Source organism: Gavialis gangeticus, unplaced genomic scaffold (genome assembly GCF_001723915.1).
Source record: "Gavialis gangeticus isolate Ggan-Ray unplaced genomic scaffold, GavGan_comp1, whole genome shotgun sequence".
In the NCBI taxonomy this organism is placed as follows: Eukaryota; Metazoa; Chordata; order Crocodylia; family Gavialidae; genus Gavialis; species Gavialis gangeticus.
In genome coordinates this window covers 44,037,516-44,061,622 of record NW_017729029.1, presented here as the reverse complement: position 1 = coordinate 44,061,622, position 24,107 = coordinate 44,037,516, and the positions used below count along the sequence as shown (strand labels likewise).

The 24,107-nt window shown below is 43.1% G+C and overlaps 1 protein-coding gene across 3 annotated transcripts in view; it reads left to right on the top strand.

The window, feature by feature from the left end:
• KIAA2022 (KIAA2022 ortholog) overlaps positions 1-24,107 on the top strand; it is a 150,802-nt gene that overhangs the window by 29,308 nt on the left and 97,387 nt on the right. Inside the window, exons 3-5 of one of the 3 annotated variants that reach the window (XM_019521501.1) lie at positions 8,368-8,523; positions 10,612-10,744; positions 12,427-12,505. The gene's annotated coding sequence lies outside the window, so the exon portion shown is untranslated. The remainder of the gene's footprint in view (positions 1-8,367; positions 8,524-10,611; positions 10,745-12,426; positions 12,506-24,107) is intronic. The other 2 variants (XM_019521499.1, XM_019521500.1) reach the window with 2 other exon arrangements.

The window sequence follows — 24,107 nt, the reverse complement described above, 5'->3', positions numbered from 1 at the left end:
CCCCTACCTCTGCCCCACTGCCTACTCCCTTCCATCCCCCTCCTCATTATATCCCCCCACCTCCTGCCTTCCTGATGCTTGCCTCCCTGCCACTGCTTTCTCTGCTATAGCAGTGGGGGTGGGGGAACAAATTTAGAATGACCCATGTATATTAGTTTCTATACATGGAAAATTATAACATTTATGAATTTTCCAGGTAGAGATTCTAATTATGGGGGGTGGGGGAGAGGAGGGAGGATCTTAAATTCAAAGTTGTCTTGGATTTGGCTAGATATGGTATTTAGTAGCTATTGTAATGTAACTCCCTGTTTCCTTACACTTATAGTGATGTAATTATTTGAACCGTTTGGTTGCACAGAGTGTCATCAAATGCATCCTTGGTATTTTCAAAGCAACAGAACATACCTGGGCCAGGTGTTTCCTAGGAAAAGTTGAAGATTGGCAATTTTGTTACTTCGCTTCTCTTAGAAGTTTGTTCCACTCTTGATACACAATAAAAGGCCTATTTTTCACTGCTCTTAAAATTGAAACAATATTATTTCTGCCTCTGTTTATCAATTTTTGGTCCTGTTGCTGCCCTGCAATCAGTACCATGACATGTGACAGGCTACAATCCAATGGTAAAAACATGTTTCAGGGTCTGTTACCTCTGTGGTTGTAAGAAGGGTGGGAAATCTTATGGTCAATAACAACATTATTAATAAGGAGCAATCGATCTGCATGATTCAGGTCAGGAGCTGTCGGGAAGGAAGTTTCTCTTTATTTACAGCATTGTGCCACTCACTGCCAAGGAGCAGCATAGAGGGGTTATTTTTATTGGACATAGCCATGCTGCTGAAGGCAACGTGTTTGAGTCCTTGGATCACTGAGACAATTTGATATGGCAAATTCTTTGTCCTTTTTAAATGTGGAGTTGTACTTGTAATCAAAGCAGAAAGCTTTAGATGTGCCTACAGTTGGAAATAATAATAAGTGGCTATTGTCATCGGGAATATTCTCTCTCAATGGCTTCGGGAATCATGTCCATAGTGAAGGACTATACTAGGTAATAGAGCTTTTGAAACTTGATTAAACAAAATGGGTTAGTTTCTGATCTAACTTACACCCTCATAAAGCTGGAGTATCTTATTTGAAATCATTGCAACTACCTTAGGCTTTTTCTAGTGTATTTTGAAATTGGAAGTTGGCCCTGTCTCCTCTTTAAAGTGTATTAGTATATGTCAGTGTTAATAGTTGCTGAGTGCACCAAACAGCATCAATATCCTTGCTAGGTGAGGGTGAGTTCCCAACTATCTCTTACACAGCACTTCTGTAGTGACTGAGAAGTTGCTTATTAAAAGTGGACAAGAATAACTAATTTGTCTTTCTAAAAATGTCCTGTCCCCTTGAAATGTAAGCATTAGTATGAGGCTGCTTTAGTTCTCAAAAATGCTGAGCTAATGGCTTTTCATGCAAGGCTTTTCCCTGGTGAAGTCTGCACATATTAACTCCATTTAGTCCCTGTGTTGAGTCTCCGGAATTGATTTGTATTGTCCTACTTGTCTTTCTGAAACTCTGAGCTTTTCTTTCCTCTGTCACCACTTTAAACTGGGTTGTACGTATCATGTGCAGAATAGAACATATCACTCATGATTTGCACCAGGCTTCTGCAGGGTGGAGGATGTGTGTATTGTAGTCTGCTGCTGCTTACTGTTTTTTAATATTTATCTGTCACTGTAAATGGGCCCTGGCATCATGTTGCTCTTCAGCAGAGCACTCGCATTCTGGGTCAGTATCCTAACTTGGCCATCTTTCTGGACTACATTTATTGGTAGTTGAAGTAAGCCAGGCTGGGCAGAAGCAACTGTGCGGGTTCTCTCTGTCTCAGACCCTCATTTCTTCCACTCAGATTGCCGCACCCACCTCTAATGTTCCACAATGTTGTATAGGGACATCTTTGATAAGGCAGATATTAGGTTAGGGTTCTATATTATTTGCAAGTTCCAATATTTTCTGTAGGTTTTTCTGTTTTGTTTTATTATTCCTTTTTGCATCATCTATGAGAGAGAGAAGAAAAAATGACAAAACTAGCCATCAGTCTCCTCCTGAACGTGAGAATGGGTTTTTCAACCTTTGGCAACTCTAGGTACAAACTAGATAGGGTGGGGGCATTGCATGGATCTCTTCCTTGTCAGCAAAGAGGAGCGGTTCTTTGTGGGCAGCCCACCATACATGTGTTGGGTTTTGCCTTATTCTTTCATAGCACAGATTTTTTTTTTTAAACTTTCAACCAAATCTGTTGCTAATTATTTTTGCCTAAGTGCTGGCACCATTACTTGCTCTCCAAAGTGCATCCATTCCATAGCACAAGGGGCAAAGACCCCCAAATTCAGAACAATCATGATTTACCGTTCAGCTTGGGCAAAGTGCATTTGTTGCCTTGGAAACAAATAGCAGCAGTGAACAACTAAATGAAATTTATGGAATCAACTTCAATAAATCTTGATTATAAATGTGCAAAAACGTACACAATTTGATGAAGATATACAATATGCAGATGTGAAGGATGATAGTAAGTTATATAACTGCCTTGGATACATTTTTGAACTGCCAGGAACATGGTCTTTTAATTTTTTTTGTTGTTTCTGAGAATGCTGTCTGTTTCTTTTCATAGATTTGGCATTTAGTTTGAATTTCCAGGGTATCTTTTGCTTAATTGGCATACTGGATGATTACAGTTTGCTGTTTTGTCTTTTGTAAACCCTAATTCAAATCTAACTCAGGATAAAAATAAAATTCAGAACTGTGGCAGTAAAACAGAGTGGAATGTAGTGCAGTGTCACACGCCCCCAAATCGTATGCAAAATATCAAAAATTAATTATGTTACATTTATAAAGAACATATTCTCCTTCTATCCACTATCCTGAACACGCATTACATCTCTTAAGGGAAAGGGATGATTTTGTGGTTAAAAATACAGCTTGATTGCAGGCTTTCTGGTCGAACCAATCAGTCTATATATTTATAGAAATAATGCTGTTTGCTGTACACACAGAAAAAGAACAATGAGATGACTTTTCATTGATGATCCTGGTTTTACCTACAGCTTGGTAGAGGCTCAGGAAGGTCAGCTGACTTGTGTAAGGATGATGCAGTGACTCTCTGGCCCGGGCCTGACTGGAATTCAGTGCGTTTCCTTGGCTTTTTAACTTCTAGCCAACACATTGCCTGAATTTTATTTCTCTGCGAGGCTACATGGCCACAGTTCCATGGTACAGCCACTGTCCTTCATGCCAAGGAGGATTACCCAGAGATTGTTGTATTCTCTGACTTCTCAAGGTTTTTCTCTAAAAATGTGATATTGTAGCTAATGGCAGCAGTTGCTTCCTCCTTTGCTCTGGAAGTCTCCCAAGGCTTTAGTCAGTCCGGGGACCAAGTCGTCAGTAACCAAGCTTGAGCGTCTGCCGGGAAATTCCTAAATGGTACACTCCTGGGAGCTGCCCAGTCAAGCTCCTCTGTGAAGACATCTGTTGCCTTTTAGGTCTGTGAAGAACTTAGCACAATAACAACATTACCAATGGTAAATAGGAATTCAGAACACTCTGCATGCTTAACCACATGGCCATTTAATGTTATGGTTTGTTCTTTTTTCCCTGGTCCTTCCCTTTCTGTGCTCTTGGGTTGCTCTTGGCCTAAAGGCTCGATAGGATCCTTTTCTTCAGAGACTGTTCCAGTACTGCCCTTAGGTTATCCGTGATAGAGATCGAGCCCATGTCTAAAACTCAACACGGTCTAATTTTGTCAGAATGTATGAATTTTCATCTGACACTAGTCTAATGACATTCGGGGTCTGATCCTGTGAGATGCAAGTGTCCTTAGCATTCATTGACCACACAGTCAGGGCTTCGTAAGCTCAGACCTTGTGGTTTCATACTGAGTTAGAAGAGCCCTACAGATACAAAATATCCAGCCTCTAATCATTTCAGGTTCTGCACCAGTATCAGCAACTGCAAGAAGGTTAACTAAAACCGTGTGTACATGATGGAATATGCACAACTGAGCACTTGTAGTGAGATAATTATAATGCATTTTAATTTATTTTTACTAAGCATATTTCTACTCTCACCTAGTATAAAAATTCAAGCTTCCCTCGAATCAAGATGCAGAATCCTGTAAATCTGAAATGCTTCCTTCCAAAATTCAGTGCACATATAATGATTTTTAAACTGCAGTCTGATGTTTACAGAGTGCTGTAGCTGTTCTTCATTAACATACAACTGTGTAAGGCAGATTGAACTCCATTAGGAGCTAAATTTAGTGACTTGCTAACTTCTTTTTGATATGTTTTTATAATTTCATTGTATTATGACACTTGGTTTCAAATTTGCATGAGTAAATGAGCCTCTCACTAAGTCAGGTAAAAAGATTTTTCACTTATCTACCATGAAATAAGGTGTTTAAAAAAATAGTAAGATTAGAGAGTGATGCATCTTCGACACATTTATATTTTTTCAGCTGCGTTGACTGAACGTTTCTGAGCATTAATGATACAATAAATCTATTTGTATTACATTTAACGGGCTAAATAATTTACCATTACAAAGAATTTTATAATTAGCTTGCTATTTTGTTTAGGAACAATATTTTTAAAAAAATCCAGATTTACCTTTAATTTAAATACAAACCCTGAATCTCTTGGTGTGGTAATTCAGTGACTCAAATCTCAAATATTACTGTTCCTTTTCAAACAATAAAAATTAGTAGTTACGTTTCATATTAAAGAGCAACTTTCCAAAGGAGGACTCTAATTGTTTGTTTAGATAAGATTACTACAGTAAGCTAAATAATGTTGATTGATCAGTAAACCATTTACACTTAATTAATCACCATACAACACGTATTTACCCCCATTTAATGTTATCACATCTGTTAATATGTTTAATTTTCAATTTCTGTTTTATTAACATATGATCACGGATCATTCCATACCGACCAGGGCTGGGACTGGGTTTGACGTGGTAACCTGCAGGTGAATATCCTTATTTCTGATTACTCTGTTCCCTGGCTCTGCTAGTCTCTTTTGACGTCACTATTTTTCATCTCTGTTAGTTATTGATTTTTTTTATGCTGTGTCATTAGTAGTGACAGATGCTTTTAATTAAAAAAAAAAAAAAAACCCACAAGAGGAGAGCATTCTAATTTGGCATGACATTATGAGACAGAAGGGCTCCTGGCATGTGAGGTACATAAAAGGTCATCTTCCATTGCTACAGCCTTTTGGAATGGTGGAATTAAGTTCAAACTCGGGATGTTTTTGAAGTCTTAAATCTCTCTGGGGATGCCTTTCATAACATCTTCGAACTGGATAACACTACAGTAAATGAAATACACTGCACTGGATTAAAGGGTTATTTCCCTTGTGTGTCAAGCTGACACAGAATACTAAACCTCAGGTTGCTCCGAAGTCATCTCTATCTGCTGATACCCCCTCTCCTTTACATAACAGCTTGCAGAGCTTTTGCATGGAAGTTTGTGATTATTTATTCAGCTTCACTGCTTTGTGAATGTGGAACAATTTTATGCAGCAAGGAACCAAAATAAAGCAACTAAATGGGAGAAATCTAATGGGCTTAAAAATGTGAAAGAACTGATGCAGGGAAGAGCAGAGCTGCCTCTTCAGTTCCATTATGCTGCTCTATAATTTATACTGAAATACAAAATATAGATCTGTCTGCATTGCCACTCATATGTTTAGCAGCGCAGAGCTTGTGCTAACAACAGGGTATGATATATGCTCCTGTGGTCTTATCTGACTGTAGCAACAGTTACAATTGGTTAAGGGCCATTGCAGTGTGTTTTGTTGTAGAACAAATGTTCATTTTGACTTTGAACTTGGTACGCGCGTAGCCTGCGCAGATTGTATTTAGCATGGGGCAACCAAATCGGAACCATCTGTGCAGTGTTGGAGCTCTGCCAGGGATCACCATGGCTGAGCCCCAGAACAAGTATCTGTTTTTTCGAGGTGGGGAGGAAGGAACTGGGAAAGATAAAAAGATGTGCCACTTCAAATGTTGGCTAGGAAACCTGAATCAGCAACTCCTGTTTCATCTATCATGTGCTGAAGCCTGTTGCTCTGCAAACTTAAGTGAGATCCCATGTTGGCAGGTCAAGTTAAGCAGAAATAGGACCTCTGAGTTCAAAAAGCCAAATTCTAGTACAGCATCTTTCAACTCTTTCTGAATGTTCATAAATCCCCATCACTGCCTTTCCCCCACGTACCTAGTATTCTGAATAACTTAAAGAACTTTAAGGGTAGGCTGAAATATGAGTTGGGGAGTCTACACAAGGCTAACTCTAAGCTCAGTAAATTTCTGACATGTAAAAATTAACTTTTTCTTCCCTTTTCTTACTGGATCCAAGTTAAGCTGGAGTTATACTATTAGAAAGCTGAGAGTGTCCTTGCACAAAGGGGCATGGACATGATAAAGTGCATATTCTGTTCTCTTGGCAGGCTTTGGCATAAACAGTTTCTACCTGGCATGCTTATCATGCATTTCTCTGTAGCTCAGCCCTGTCTTCATAGTTCTTACTGTCTGGATACAGTTACTGATATAAATTCCTAAACTTGTAGTAATTTCACCCTGTTCTGTAATGAGCTGCTGGTGCTTGGTGTTGATGGTTGTTGGGACTCTGACTCTCAAGGCTCTTTCCTCCCCCTGCCCTTCATAGACATGCTATAATAAGGTTATGAAGATGGAAGGTGCAGCAGGCCTCTGGGAAACACTGTCAGGCATTCAGACTTTTCCTGGGGGAGGGGATAGCAAAAGCCCAGAACCAGATCTGGGGATGTCAGGTTTATTTTAGCTGGCTCTTCTTTTCAAGCTGGAGTACACATGGCTAAACCTGTGCAGCTGTCCCTGCCTGGAGGCCCCTCAGCCTTCTGAAAAGGCCAACAGCACCTGCTATTCCACTCAAATAACAAAGGTAGCGACAGCAACAACAAAAAGCTCTTCCAATTTACCTTAAAGGACTTTGTTTGTATCCTTTCTTTGCAGAGTGGTACTGTGATAAAATAGTTCTTTCATAATGGGCCATATATGCTGGATTGCAGCTAAGGTCATAAAAGAACCATCCAAAATACCAGTTTGTAACAGATGTTTTCTTGCTTGTGGCTGCTGTAAAAAAACAAGTGGGAGAATTTGTCTTTGAAATGCTATTTTGATGTGCATGGAAAGTTAGACTACAGATTTGAGACTTGAAGGTTATGACTTTGACTGTAACCTACAGGAATTAGGCACACAAATCCCACTGAAATCCAATGAGATTTGAGCTTCTCACTCACTTAGGCTTCTTTGAGAAATTCCAGCTTTAAATATTTTTGAAAACTAACAGTGCAGGTGAGAAGTACTGGGCTGACAGGAAACTGAAATTAATTCAGGTGCAAGCTAATCTGGCCCAGAAAACAGCAGTGCAAATGTCCCTGCATCTTGGCAGTGTGCTCTCATTGAGAACTCTCTCTCAGTGGACTGTACCGTAGCCAGTCTTCTGTGTACTGTTCTTAGGAAACCCAAATGCTAGGAATAGGACAGAAAGCACTAAGGCCTTTCACATGCAGCAGTGAACAGTCACATGGCTACATCACAGTATCCCTGAGTAGACTCAGATCAACAACCCAGAGGTGAAAGTTTCTGCAGCTTATTGCCACTGCCCTGGGACACCCAGCTTCCAAGCATCAGTGCTGTAAATTACAGGGGTTAGATGAATCTTTGGGGAGAATGAGGTTGCAGGCATGTTGTTAACTGAGTGTTTGGTTTCAAGTCAGACCATTTAATAGCTGTTGTTCTTTTTACCAGTGCTATGTGCACTTTCTATTTCAGATGTACCCTTCTGCCCATATGGCCTATTCCACCATCATGTCCAATCATCTTAGCAGCCTCCTTGGCCCCCTCCTACACATCAACCCTCACTTAGGATCCCGGGTCCTGACTGTTCATATAAAACAGCAAGTACCAAAATATAGTCTTTAAACCTCTGGGAGCAGTTCTTGTTAGACCACACCTGGTGGCTTTGTGCTCATCTTTTTTTGTTTCATGGCTTAACTTAAAGCCATAAATGAGGCCTCTCTCAAGTGAAACCTAGAATGAGCTGCACTCTGGCCACAAGTTGAATGCTAGGAGTGTCTTTATGGAAACACCTAGGGACAGAGCATAGTTTGAATGAGCAGCATTTTCCCGGAATACTTTTAAAAGAGACATCTCTCCAGGCATCAGGTTCATCTGTTTTCCGACTATATTCACATATAAACACCCACACACATTAACAATGTGGGAAATAATAGCTTTAGTTTTCTGTTGTCCGTGAGTAATTCATATTACTTACTTTATTAGGTTTACCTTTTATCTAACAATTTGGAAGCAGGAGGAAGGCAGGCAAATCTGGAAAGGATTCTGAACTGGTTTGCAGATTCCTTGAATGGATTGTGGGTGTGTTCATGCCCTCAATCCCTCTGCCGGCACAAGAGATATATAATGTCTGCAATTGAGGTATTATTTTTAAATGAAAGTTACATTTTGTACTGAGTCAATATTACTGCTAATAGTAACATTTCTCCTCATGGGCGTTGGGTACCATAGCAGTGGGCCATAGTAGGTAGGGGCCTGGGTATGGAGTCAGGAGCTCAGGGTTTTATTTCCAACTCTGTCAATTAGACTTTGTTTTTCTGTCATGCTTTAGTTTCTCCAGTCTGTCAAATGGGAATGGGAAGCTCACCAGGTTTGTGAAGCAGTTTACATGTCAGAAAAGTGCTATTTGAGCAGCATATATGGTTAACTTAAAGCCATAAATGAAGCCTCTCTCAAGTGAAATGCTTATTGTTGTGAGCATTATTAAATATTTTTGTTTATGTAGTGCTGTTGAGAATATGGTGCTTTAGAGAGCAAACAAGATCAGTTCCTGCCTCTAGAATTTTGCTACCTAAATTAGCATGTTCTGAAAACTTCTAAGACTTGATTATCTTTTTTCTTTTTTTTGCTCCATAAGAACTGAGGTGAGTGGTGTGTGTGTATGAGAGAGAGTTAATAATTGGATAGAAAAGTTTGGACAGTTTTAAACATAACAGTAATACTGTAATTTTCTGTTTTTTATCTCTGTTCTTTTAATCACCTAAAAATAAAGTTATTAAGATTTAAAACTGTAGTAGTAAAATTCAGTGCAATTGCTAGGGACAAATAGAAGGAAATAGCTCAAGACAGACACTTCACTTGGTTAGCAGATTACCATAAGAGCACATGTGCAAGCCAAGTGTGAAGTTGACAGAGGAGAGGTGTAAAAATAAATCTGATACTGTACATCAAACAGTGACACAAGGTATTCAAGGTACCAGACTCCTCACACTCACTGTATACCAGCCATGTACCCTGCAGTTTGTTGTTGTAGCTTTGTTTCGTGTGAGTATATGTGTAGATGGGATGCATGGGTCTGTGTGTGTTAGGGAAGAAAATGCTTATAAGAAACTATTCAGTTACAGCAGATGGCATGAAATGATACTGTTGCTTTGTGGGGTACGTGCTAAGCCCCAAATTTTATCGATAGTTAATCTCTCTCCATGATAACTCAGGCTTTTGTCGCAGTAGGGATTGAACGAATGTTGGCATAGGCTGTCTGTTGACAGTGCAGTGGAGTGTGGAAGGACCTCTTGCCTATTTGTGCAGGGTTATTGGGAGAGCTGAAGATTCCAGGATTTTCTACCATTTTTGCCTGATCTGAGCAGTTCTCTATACCTATTCTTGCTTAGTTAATACAGCTTATAACAGCAATTTTAAATGAGATGGGCTTGGATTTTGCCCTAATAAAGTACTCCCTTCCCAGCAATTCTTTTTGCTCATCTTGATTCCTGAAACACTTAATTTTCCTCTTGCTGTCTCAGTTCTGGCCCCATTGCCACGCTCTCTTTGGGAAGCAAACCTGCAACTGGTTTCTTCTGTCACTCCCATTACTCCATATGTTATCAAATGTTGAAGACAAGCATTTCCACATGCTGGCACATGTCTCTATAGACCTCTTGAGCATATATTGACAACAACTTACAGAAGCAGGATATTGGCTGCCATGGTTCTCCTGCTTTACCTGTGCTAGGTTATGGTGTTCAGTCTATGTTGTGCCAGGGTTGATGGTAGTCTTATGTAGAGCTTAGATTATGGTTTGTATGAGATGGTTTGGATAGGGCTGATCTTGCCTCAGGCAGGGGTTTGGATTAGACGACCTACGGAGGTGCCTTCCAGCCCTACTTCTCTGTGATCTGCCTAGATAGAGTAAGTTCTGAGGGTGAGCCCAATTTAACAAACGTGCCCAGTGCATTGTCTGGCATCCTGTGAATTAAAAGCAGAACCGTTCTTTGCTGCTGTTTCTGCTGGCATTTAAAGAGCTGTGTCTCCTTCCCCCCACCCTCGTGTTTTGTTTTACAAATTTCTCCATACCATTGACAGCTGCATTCTCCTTGGTGTTTCTGATATTTGTATGTATGTGAAAAAACAGCAGGGAGCATTTATGTAGGTGTCACTAATTTAATTTAATCGGATATGTATGTATATGAAAGAATATTCCCCACTAAATTGTTTCTCTTTACTTTACAGTCTCCTTTATCATCAAGTGCAAATCTATCTACTTGTCACCTACCCAAAGACCAAATTTGGAAAATATAACCCAAAGGGAGGCCCACATCTCACACACAGCAGAGACAGCGGAATGGTGTTGGAATATTTAAGGGTAAGTAACATTTTCTTTCCTTTTTTCCTCCTCTATCCTTACCTTCCCTTGTTTGAACTTGAGTGTTGAAGTCTAACTTTTTGGTGCTGCCTGATGGGCAATACAAGATGAGCCATGTAGGGACATAGCTTGTTATTAGAGCTAATATACAGGAATGAATGAAAACAGCTATTGTGAATGGAAGCACAGTTATGTGTTTTACTTGGATGGCATACATTTGCCTGAATTAAGGGAACGCTGCAATGAAGGAGGGGTTTTGAACATTCTCATGGTGCACAGTTCTGTTTTTTTTTCTTCTCATTCACTTCTGATGCATCTTGGACTTGGGAAAGGGATAACTTTTGTCAGCGTTATTTTATTTGGCCCTCTGTTGCATTCTAAAATCAGAGGTTCACAGGGTTGGAAGGGATCTTAAAGGTCATCTGGTCTGTCTCCTCCTCTGTTTGGTTTTGGTAAATTTACCAAGAGGGAAACACAGTCCTTCGGTGTTTTCTCAGTTGAGAGATTAGTACATCCTAATAACAATTGGATTACTGGGTTTTCCAGAATCCTTCCATAGGCAAGCATTTGGTGGAGAATGGAAGAGAAATCAGCCTACAATATGTAGCAGATCAGTTTACCATCTAACAGGAAATGTATCATTTAGCCCTTAGTGAACTGACTGCTGAGCTCTCCCTTCCCTGGGGGAGGGATAAGGTAGAATAATTGACAAAACTAGCATTTGTTAGATGAAATAAAGACCAAGGATTAGTGTCTCTAAACGTTAGAAAACAACATTTCAAGGGTGGGTCAAGGTGTGTTGCTTGCCTGTGTCCCTATTTTCACAGATGATAGTTTACAGGAAAGTGGGATGCACAGTTGCTCACATTTGAAAACGTGGCTATTTGTGTTTGGGTTTCATGCTTTATTGCTGCTATTTTTGTAATGCATGTTCATGCAATATTCATAACTTTGAGGGCATCTCAAATCCCTGCTTCTGAGTCAAAAAGGGAAAATATGAAACTGAAAGGAGAGATCATATCATTTAAGAAATGCAATTCATGAATTAATCCTCGTCTGCTGTGCCATCTGTGGCATGAATCTCAATACAAAAATCTTTTTTTTATATCTCTTTAAAGAGCTGTGTTCTAACTGGCTGCCTGAGTTTTCTGTGATGCTCATAAGAAATCAGCTTTTTTTGGTCGTTTTTATTTCTACACCCAGTAAGCTATGTGGACAAAGGCAAGGGTGCATAGAAAACATGTGGGTAAGCGGGACCCCATTTTGTAATGCAATTAGTGCCAGGGTATGTTGTGAGACTAACTTCCAGACAAAGCCAGGAAGTGATTGCCTTTTGGGCTGAAGTCTGTTCAGCTCTTTCTGCAGTCTCGGTATAACTGGTGCAAATCATTGTGGGCATGGGTGATGGTCTGTGGACAGCTACCTGATTTTTGGATTCAGTCAGCTAGTCTGATGTCTCAGTCACTTTGTTGGGAATGCCAGGTTAACAGCTGTCTCAAATCAGTGGCTTTTTACAGTATCTGACAAGTCCAACTCCTAGGATCCTGTGGCCGGATTGTTCCTCTTGCACATTTCTTAGTGCTTTGTCCAATCTTGTATAAAATAGCCAGAGTGACACTTTCTGAGAGGAGCTGTTGTGGCGTGTGTGCGTGTGGCTAGGATAGGATTATCTCATTTTCTAGATATCCTATCCGAGTCCTATCCCCTGAACTCTCTCCTCTGTGGTACTGAACTTTTGTGTTACTTCCCAGCCTCTCACAGGTAAAGTTTTTGCTTTTGTGTATGTGATTTTTGGGGTTTTTGTTTTTCAGGTTTCCATTCATAAATTACTCCAGCACATATCATTTACTGAGGCAGCTATATGCCTCCTTACTCTCATTTCCTGCATTTTGCAACTATGGCCCTTGCTCAGGAAAGCATCTAGCCATGTTTGTGACTGTCCTTCTGAATGGGCATGCTTTCCTGAATTCTTTCCTCTGTTTCTGTCTCTCTCATACTCTTTTCTTTGGGGGAAGCCAGTAAACGCCTGGACAAGTTCTTCTTGGCTCTCTAGGAAGCTCTGTGATAGCTGCAGGGAAATTTCAGGCTCCTAAGAAGCCCCAAGCAACCCTGGTGTTAGCTATCCCCTATATGCTTCATCATAGTTTCAGCACAGAGTAGTAGAAGTGCATCCACTTTGCTGGTTCTCTTCATTGATGATGTCACTAATGTACTGTAACTACAGCACCAGTGAGATACAAGACATGGATAACACTGATAGATTGAGGTTATCCAGGAACTCAGCATGGAGGGTGAAATATTACAGGTTTATTGCCTTTCCATTCATTTTGTTCTTACGCCTTTCTGCCTGGCTGACTCATTGCCATTCGGCCTCTGTTTGCAATTTCTGTCTGCCACAGTAATGCCCATTGGACAGTGTTTGGAAAGCACTGATGACTGTGACCAGGTCACTTGGCTTTTCAGTACCCAAGCACTGATAGCCATCATAGGAAAGGACTGCTGTTCCAAAAAATACAACATTAGAGGTGCCATTTGCAAAAGCACAAAGAAGAACCACAGTTTTTAAAATGAACTGTAAGCTGAAGAAATATACATTGTGTAGTGCCCCAAGGGCAGCCAGACTCCAGAACTGATACGAGTTCTCTCTACTGACAAAGCCTTACTGCAGCTACAGAGCGCCCAAGCATAGGCTCTGGCAGCAAAAATCTCCCAGCTGATGCTAGCTACCATGACAGAGTGAATGCTGAGAGAGGGATAAAAGCAAGGTTATTCAAATATATTGTTATTTATTTAACAATCAGGAGCCAGGCCTTTTAGGGGCTAAAGGTTGTGCTTAAGAACTGGTTTTCCTTCCTCCTTTGTCTAATGCACTGAAAAAAAGCAAAGTGTCATGGCCATGCGTCGAATCCAGGAATAAGCAGCCAGCTTAACTAATACTGTTAATAGCTTCGCATCTGACTCCAAGAATTGAGAGCCCACCAGAATAGACCCTGTCCTTACTGGCAGATTTAATGCTGCAATAAATGACTGGATGTAAAAGAAAAAAGATTACAAAGGGTGAGACCTCAAGTGTTTGATGCAAAACCAAATTAAAGACTAAATTACATAACAGCTAATTGGGTATAGTTGCAGGAATGTGGATCAAAGTCAATAAGCTACCTATTTTTTTTCTCTCTCGTTCTCACAAACATTCAAGTTTATACTTTCACAACCTTTCTTAGCAACACTGGCCAGCTTATTTGATATCTTTATAACACTTTGTAACTGTCTTAGAAATCAACCCTTAATTGCTTCCTTGATATTTTTTTTTTTTTTTAAATCTCTACATTTATGCCTGATTGTTTTTGCTCTTCTTTAAGGTTTGTGAAATGCAAACAGTTCTGTCTGAATCTGTTTTTGATATACCCTGTAAATTTCCAGCTTTCTGATAGATGCATCATCTCTCAGCCATGTGGGGAAGGGTTCAATCCCATGGCATGAGCACTTGCCACTTCACAGGCAAGATTTTTTTTTTCTTGAAATGAAGATTGCTGACTTTTTAGTCTGAGGTGGGTCTCACGCTTGCATACCAGGGGTGAGAACTTGCAGAATAACTCTGAATGCAAAACGCTTGTAAACCACCATAAAAGGTGTCATTTAAATAAATAAATAAATAAAACAGTAAAAGGTTAAAAAAATAACCTGACTGAAACAAAGAAATCAAAGCGCTTAAAAACATTTTGACAGACTATGTTGCTTCATCCAGAGCTTGAAACAAAAATCATTTTGTTTTTAAGTTCTGATGAAAAGTCAACAGCTGTGTATAAAAGAAGAAATGTTTACACTGAAAAGCACAGCTTAAGGCCGTATTTTCACAGGAATGTACGTTTATAAGTGAGGGGGCTCCTTTGCGCATACCAGTGGAATACTCCTCTGGTTTACACTCTGTTTCTTTTTAAGGTCTCTCCAGATTAGCAAGGGCCTCTGATTGTTACGTTGTAAGTGACTGCTACCTCCCAAGCAGTCTGCTACAGATGGGAGGGATGACAAGTTCCACTTACAGTGTCACCGCACAGAGGCAGAGGACACGTGATGGCAGCTGATTCTTGCAGAAAGATAATGAAGAGATGAGGAGCATCAATTCATGATCTATTCGTTAGGACCCCAGTGAAACAGCTGCTTGTTTCTCATAAACCAATTTGCAACCTGGCATAATTATTTATGTCTCTGCATACTTTTGGGATGGAGAAAAATAAGGCAGGGATAGCAGGAAAAAATCATATGGGATATGAGATCATAGATGCCTAGGGGATCAAATTAAAGAGCATTTTAGGGGGAAGGTAGAGGTGTTGGCAATAATTAGTTTGCTTCTGATTTCAGTATGTGCATGAGCCTGGATTTGTTGCTGGGGGGAGAGAGGGCGCATCTCCCAGGTGCAGGTTCCCAATAAAAATAAAAATATTGTCAAATGCAGTGTCAGAAGAATGGAGTCCGGAAGAACAGGGATACAGTGCACACTCTCCATGCTCAAAACAGCCAGTGCTCCATCTAGCTAAAAGACAGCACTTAATTTTCTCCCCTCTCAGTCATTCCACCCCACTTCCCTCACTGAGCATAGTGGACACTGCCACCATGCTGCCCTTTGCTCAGACCTATACCCTAGATGCCGTTGTCAGCTGGGGCCTCTCTGTAGGTTCTTCCATCTGTGTTTTAGCCTTGCAGATATTTCTGTATAATCACTGTAAGCTGTGGCCTTTCCTACCCATCCACACAATTAAAGCTCTCTTTCAGGCTAGGGACAGACATTACACATAAACTGGCTTAAGTGATCAGAAACTGGTTTAAACCTGTAACAGAACAGATGTTCAGTGCACATAAACCAGTTTGAAAATGTCTGAAACCAGTTTGAGATAAACCTGGTTGAATGTAGTATCAGGCTTAACTGATTTGGCTCAAACCGGTTTATGCAATGTCTGTCCCAGACCCCTTTCTGGTTTAAGATGAAAACAGACTCCCCTAGCATCCTGGCATGCTCTCTGAGCTGGGCAGGGTTCTCTGCTCCACAGCAGAGCTGGTCTCTCCCCTCTGCTCCCTGGCTGCAGTTCTGGCAGAGACTGCAGACACAGCAGGGTCTGCCTGGCTTCCCCCTTCCCTGCCCCCCACCTCACTGCTCGCTGCTGAAGCAGAAATCCCCCACTTCCTCCCTCCCATCTCCCACAGCACAGACCCTAGGCATGTGGTATGCTAGCTAATGCTGTGAGGTGTCTGTGTGCATCTCCAATTTCACTGGGACAGGCAGAGGTCAGCTGGTAAGCTGTTTAAGAACAGTTTTAACTAATGGAGAGAGGCTGTTGTTTTGCTGATGAGGTGATAAACACTGTTATCAGGTCCCTGCTGACTTGCTTGACTGTCAGTTTGCTGCAGACAGTATAAAGAAGCAGGGAGGAAAATTTAAAAGCTCTGTATCATCAACAGATGCATGGACTGCACATGCCTCCTTGCCTCACAGTGCTAGCAGGGGTCTGAGGTCTGGCAACACTCTCACCCTTTGAGCAGCCAGCAGGGAAAAGCCTGGGATGGTGCAGGCAGGTCTCCCTAATCAAAGGTTCTGCTGAGGCCTGTCCACTCCCCACCCTCAGCTCAGTCCTGCGCAAGGGAAGGAAGGGCTGCTCTCGCACCCCCAAGCTTTTAGCCTGAGCTCCTGCACAGGCATGTGTCTGAATTGCCTCAGTCCAGAGAGAATTTCTGTCCAGTTACAAACCAGTTCAGCCTAGCCAAGTTAGACTAAGCTGCAAAGATTGAATCAATTCAGGCCCAGGCTTTTTGAATGTCTGTCCCTAGCCTCAGGCACTCATTTTGCATCTTGATTACTGCAACAGCCTTCCCACCAGTCTTGACAAATGCAGTCATGTCCTGCTTGTATCCAGTCAGAATGCTGCTTGAAAGATCATCTCTCAGCCTGTTGCTTTAACCACATTGCTCCTCTTTACATCTCTATGCTGGATCCTTCTTTTCTGTTGCATCAAATGCAAGCAGCTTGTCTTGTTTCAAAGGTCCTTTTCACTCTCCCCTTCACCTGTCACCCCTATTCAGCACTGAAATACTGACTCCTGTCTCCAACTGGTCCATGATACCAGTCTCCATCACTTCCAAGTTAAATATACAAACAAGCCCTATTATGCTTTGTCCTTTATGGCCCCTCGTGCTCCACAAATATCCATACATATCTGTATCTACAAATGTCTGTAAAGCCACCTCATTATCTTCCCTCAGATTCCTCCTTAAAACTGTCCTTTGTCATGATGCATACAAAAATGTTGCCCACTGATGAACTGGGAACTACCCGGCTGACAGGTACTGCCTACTGACAGCGTGCCCGTCTATGTCCAGCCATTGTCTGTTTTCTTTCACCTAGATTGTAAGTACTTTTGGGGTAGGGATCATGTTTTGGATTCTGTGCATAACAGTGCTGCTCTGTGACCAGGGCTCCTGCCTGCTATGGGAATGCAAGTAATAAGTATTAATGGTTAGAGCAGGTGCCCGGCACAGATCATAGTCCATAGTGCTCACTTGGCAGAAACTGCTGGTCTGGCTTAGAATGAGTGCTAATGCATGTGATATTATATGTGAGGGATGTTACTTCTAACATGACTGGTTTTTCCTTTTAAAAGCCAACCACTGTCTTGCCTAACTTGTCTCTTCTGAGTGACCTGTGTATTCTGGGTGTTAATAAGCACCAAACAGGTCCTGTCCAATGGGTATAGACTCTTTCTCTTCTTCCTCTTCTACACACCCTGTTTTTGACGTGCTCTCTGAACAAAACCTGTCAATAATACTGCAGGATCGTTTGAAAATGCTATTTTCTATCTCAGATAGCTTGGACATCATCTTTTCTGACTTGTTCTTATAGTGCGTCTGAAATCAGTTTTAACAAACCTACTTCACTGCACCCTGACTCTACTTCTCTCTCATATTTGTAGCTGCATGTGGTAGATACTGCTGAGAATGTGAAGCCAAATCTACTCTTGGTTACAAGTCATTGGGTTCTAGGGATATAACTGAGGGCAGAATTTGGCTCAACATTTTTGCTTTTAAATGAACTAGAAGAATGATTCAGGGGCCATTGCAGTTCCTGTACTGCTGTAGATGAACATGACTCAGAATCCCAGGTTAGAGCTCCCCAGCACTGGGGAACAGTTCACATGCAGATTTGGTCTGAACTTCAGGGCTTGGACACCTGTTTACTATCTGCTCTCTGTCCTGTGGGGTGTAGAAAGGCCTTTTTTTCCTTTCATGCTAGCAAGCTTTCATAAGGACACCCAAGATTTCCTGAAGTGCTGAGCTCCAGTTGATTTCAGTGGAAGTCGTGGGTGCTGCGCACCTTTGAAAACGAGGCTAAACTGTCTAATGCACTGAAAATGAAATCATTAAGTAGCTGTTACATTAAGACTCTGTCTTTATTCATAGACTGTAATGTGATTCGTTTGCCCTTTTGCTCCTGTGTTGAGCAGGCAGCCATCTAGTATGCATCACTGACTGCTAGCTGCAGAAAGATTTTTTTTGTGTGAGGTAGCAGACATTTTCATCAAGCTCAGTATAGCTGTGTAGTTGTGAGACATGTCCGTTTCCCATACAAGATACAGAAGAATGTGTTCTCTAGGAACAACAATGGGCGGCCTCTTGGAGCCCTATTCATAAAAATATTAAGATTGGGTCATGTTTCTTCCTCTCTCTCAGTAGTTTCAATATGCTTTATGTACCATACAGAGCATGTAGGGTTGGACTCTGCTCCTCTCTCCAGCCCCTTTATGCCAGGGAGCAGGCTTGGAACAGAGCAAAGAGGTCCTAAAGCCATCAATCTGCAGGCACACGATTCATCTGAGACACTCTCCCAAGCCCTGGCATAGCTGTCAGGGCTGAAGGCAGGGGGGTCATGGGGAAGGGACTGCCATTAAATGCCATTGAGGTTTTGGGCAGGGCTGAGCACAACAGCTCAGTTTAAAAAGTCTGTTTGTCAAATCAGGAGTCTCCCTTGAAGCAGTCTATAATCATATGGGTGTAAAGAGAGTAAAGATGCATAGCACCCCCAAGCTGTAACTTCTGTGCTGTCTCCCTGATGGGCAAAGCACAGAATCTTACCCATGTGGTATTGGTATGTGGTGGGATTTAGGATATGGACTGCTTATAGACCCTGTGACACGCACACAGGGTCACAACCAAGAGGGCTTAAGATCCTCATTTGTTGAACCTGTAACAGCTGCTTTTTTGCAGTCTGATGAGGATTTGCCCAAAGTAAATCACAGTTTATGTAACCACCCATCACGGGCATTTTTGAAAATAGAAATAATTCATGTATTAAAGGCTCTAAAATGGAGTGGAGGAAGGATAAAAAAAAGAATAGAAACACTGAAGTCAATTTTCAATGGTAGAGGAGGGAGACATAAACTAACCGTTTGAGTTGTTAATGTAAAATATTATAATAATAAATTTCTTCCTGACATGTGTGCCCGTGTTTTTCTGGCAGGGACAGGAACACTTCAGCTGCGTGTCCTGAGCTTTTCATGGGGAAGAGGCAAACTAACAGAATCTTTCTCAGCTCGGGCAATAATGGCCTCAGCTCCGGGAGCACAAAGCTCAGAGTTGTGCCTCAGCGCAGCCGTCAGATTCCAAGTGGTTGTGACGTGTGGTGTAGTGACAGCCATGAAGTCCTTAGGTGACCCTGGATTTGTAACAATGGAAAAAAAGATTCCTGGGACAAAAGCGGTGTTAGAGCTGGCCAGAGCAGTAGGCTGTCAACAGTAAACAAAATCTGAGGCAGGCAGGGGAGAAACTGTACAGAGCCTTTCTGTAGGAGGGCATGAGCTGGCACTTAAATTGGTGAATTTCCCTGAATCTGCTGGTGGTGAGGCACGTGATTTCTAGGACCTTTATTTTCTGCCCTGTCAGACACCATCAGTCACATGAGGAGTTTGTGGCTGTGAATAGAGGGTAGGAAGGAAGAGGTTGAAAGAGGGTGGCATGCTCAGGAAGTTGTGGGGGAGGGTGGGTTTTCCCCAACAATCTTGATGTACAAGAGAGGTGAGACTGCTTACATGGAATTGGGGAGGCTGTAGCTAGAGACCCACTCAACTCCTCATTCTTGACTGAGGACCAAACAAGCATCTGCTGGGTGGCTTCCCTGTATTCTTCAAGTTGATCTGGATCAGCTAGCCATCCCCAGCATGGTGTTTGGTTTGAAAATGGCAGCAGCATTTGTGCTGGCAGCAGCATCACAGCCAACACAAAAAACTTCCCTTCTGGAATTTTAATTATCCCATGAGCTTGGCCAGTGGGAGAAGCTGCTTCCCTTACACACATGCACGCACATCCCTCCCATGGCCTTCCAGTGTGCGACTGACAGCGTAAAGGCTTGGTTCTGAATAGAATAATGCACTTTGGAGCAATCTGACAAGCTTCAAAACAGTAAAGAGGGCCACATGGCAATAGGCTGTTAGCTGCCAGCTGGTCTCCTTGGGTTTCACTCTACTGCCCCTGCATGAGCTATAGAGTTAATTTCATGCCCACTTTATGCCATTTTTTTTCTCTTGGCAAAGGACAACCCTACTAAGTGACATTTTTATTCCTCCAGAACTTCTGCAAACCAGTAATGTGTTTTGGAGGGGAAAAGACCTCAGACTCAAGGATGCAAGGTGTGTAATTTACAAGGCAATGTGCAAATGCCAAATTATTAGGCAGAACTGCTGCTGATTTAGAAGGCAGTTAATGCTATAAATGTGCCAAGTGCCAGTAGAGTGTTTCTACAGATGGAATAACTGGAAATATTGGAGGGGTTCCAAAGGTTTAATCAAATTCAACCAGTTTCTGCAACTGCAGAATTTGCTAAGGGATGGGAGTTTAAATAGTAGATTATTCCATTGCTTTTAAAACCATGGGGGAGGTTTACATAGCTGAACATAAAACATATACTTTCAAACACACACATAGCTGGCTACACAAATGCCAGGCGCTGCAGTCATTCAGTGGGAAACGTCATTGGTAGTCATACAGACACCGTATAGGGAGAATCAATTGGTGGTGGGTATTGTGGCAAGCAGGGCCATTAAAAACACCATCAAGTCTTCAGTTATGCTAGTCAGGTGAGCAACAGGGAAAGATGTGGGTAGGTAGAGTGGCAGGTCCTGTGTGGTAGATCCACATGGTAGGATTTCTGTGCCTACACAGAACCCATTGGTTTCAGTAAGTCTCTGGGCACAGCCGTCTTCTCATGTAGGTCATAATGCAGGCGCGTCGGTGCACCAGTCCTGTGTGCGCTCAGTGTAGGATGAGGCCAGAGGCACCCTCTTTGTACAGGTCATCTCTTTACTTTTATTTATCAAAACAAAAAAATCATTTGGGGGCCCAGACAGGCACCAGGCACTGCTACTTAGTCCCTTTTCTTGTTGGGTCTTTGCATGCTTTTTCCTTCATCCATGCATTGGCTCTGCGTCGACTGCCTGCTCTTGGGGATGTGGTGGGATTTTCTGCTTATCTGCAAGATGCCTTGTGCTAATTATAGTGCATTTTTTGCATTAGCAACTGACACCAGGGCAGGGAAAGATGTGGTGGTGGGAGAACAGAAGAGATTGCCAAAGGCAGGGGAGGAAAGACACTCGAGGCAAGATCAGGCTTCTCCAGGATCAGTCCTTGCCAGAGGCGTGAAGAAAGCATCAGGGTTTTGTGAAGGGGAATTGTATCTTAGTGTAATCATCTCTCCACCTCCCACCAGCCCTGCTGTCTACTCCACTGTCTGTGAACTTGATACATGGGGGTGCTTCTTATGCACACATGGTAAATGGGATGTGATATGGAGAGAGCATCTCTATGTGGCATTGCCCTCACTCTGGAAACACCAGCAGGATTAATCTTACTCTTCGATGGAGTTTATGGCACATGAACACTCCTGCCCTTTCCGATTGCCTGGTTGCTACCAGATCATGCATGTGGGTGGGGCCAGAGGAACAAGACTCCCACATCCACGAGGAAATAAAACCAAGTACCCCCTAGACAGAGACGATTCCTTGGTAGCTCAACAAGTGTATTATCTAGCAGCTCAAGGACATGGCCGGGTGCCCAGCGCACAGGGGCAACCATGATTTCCGGTTGCTGCAATGTTTGCAACTCCAATTGTGTGGCTGCCAGCAGCAGCCACTTTTTATTACCCCTCCCTCCCCAAGCCAGTGCCTGGGGTGGTATGAAGGCATACCTGGCACCACCTTTGTTACGCTAATGATATTACCTCCCAGCTTTTTTGGTGGGTCTGTTGTTCTACCACAAATCTGAATATGGGAGGGGGAACTATTTTGATATAGGGAGCATTAGTTTGGGGGCACTGGGGCTTAGTTTCTGTGGCCTCCTTTCTCTATCATTCTGGAGTCAGAGCTGCCCTATCTTTCAAGCTGTGCCACTCCTGCACTCTCTGCACAAACCCCTGCCTTGCTCTGTGCAGCATTTTTTAGTGAATAAATTGCTACAATGCTATTAGCCTCAATGCCACACTCTGCTGCTTCTGTTTCCCTGCACCCACCTCCAGCCCTCAATTGATCTAGCCTGCTCTCTGTTTTCTCCAGTCAAGAATGCCTACTGCCACTGCACATAAATTGCATAAAAACTGAATGATTTAAAAATGTTTTCTAAACATTCCCTTACCTTTATGATGCTGTCCATTGTGCACACTAATTTTTCAGTTCCTTGTCTCTCCATGCTGGAGCTGTGAGCTCTCAGATAATCCCCACTCAAAGGGGGCAAGATTTTTAATGTGTGAGTTTAATTAAAGTCAACTGAGAAATTAAAACCTTAGCGAGAGCATTGAGCCAGCCTCTAAAAGCCCCTGTCCAGGCATCATCATCCTAGCTTGTTCATCACTTACTGGCAGTTCCTTGTTAACTTTTCTCTTTTTATAGACCTTTTGCTTTATCCTTATTCCCTGTGCAGTCAGGTGTATATTGCCAGCTAGTCACTGAGCAGAGCATGAAGACAGTTTCACGGTCATGGTGGGTTTGTCACAAGAGGGCGTGGGTTATTGGTTTTATGGTTTAAATGATGACCTTTCAGAAACTTGGCTGGGTTGGGGCTTTTAGCAGAAAAGGCCGTTTTAAAAATGGACTGTCAGGCACAGTTTGGCAGATTTGTGGCAACCATCATGATGGGTGCATCCCAGTAACAACTGGATATCATTTGGCAGATGGGATTCAGCTTTAGATCTTTTGTTTCCATATACCCAAACCATATCACCTCAACTAAAGGAGAAATTCTGTTCACTGGTGTTTGAGCCTGCAACATACCATGTAGTTGTGATTCCATCTAGCAGAGGTCCATGATAATACTGCATGAGTTTTCAACCAGAGTGTTGGGAGGTCATGACCAGGAATCCAGGTTTTCCATTTCCCGGAGAAAAATGTGGATTTTCCCCCTTACCAGGGGAAAACACAGATTTCTCATTTTAACAGAGAAACCCATGGATTTCATGTATATGCACAGGGCTGCCAGGCAGCCTGAAGAGCAGCTCCCATAGGTAAGGTGGGGAGTTGGACAGGGCTGGGGCTGGGGCTGCTGCCCAGCCAGGCAGTGCATGAGTCTTGAGGCCCAGGCTTGCAATGTGCAGCCACAGGGCCCCGGAGGTGAGCAGGACAGGACCACGGACAGCTCATTTGGTGGGTGTGCAGCTTCCCACCACTGCGCGCGTTCTCGGGTGGGCAGGGGAGACCCGCACCTCCCAGATCAGTGCAAGGGGCAGGCACAGGCTGGCTGCTGCGGGCTCAGGCTCCCTGCCCTGCTCCCCTTCCCTGGGGCCTCTGTAGCCATGTGGGTGTGACCCAGGGCTGCAGAGCACAATGGGGCCATACAGGGAAGCTACTTGCGACTGTGAGGTCGGCACTGCCCTGGCAATGTGTCCCCTGCCCACGTGGCAGCAGTGAGGGGCACAACCCAGTGCTGATGCCCCTGCTGCTGCCATGCAGGCAGGGGTTGTGTTGCCAGGGCAGCACAGAGCTCACAGCACAAGGAGATCCCCATGTGGCCCCGCTGTTCCCTGCAACGCCGGGTCACACCTGCTGGGCTGTGGAGGCCTGGGCAGGGGGTGGGGGGGCAGCGGGGTGGGAGCCTGAACCCACCCCTGCCTCACCCACATACGGATCTCAGGGGCATGGGTTCTCCTTGCCCCCCAACCCCCGAGTGTGTGCAGCAGTGGGAAGCCCCCCTGCCATCCGAGCAGGCAGCAGGGGGAGGAGCTGGGTTCCACTCCACTGCAGCAGCTGCCACCTCCTGCCAGGGGCAGGGGGCTGCCAACCTGGGTCCCTGGCTCCATAGTCCTGGCAGCTAGGGGCTCCCTCTGGCAGGGCTGGGGGGG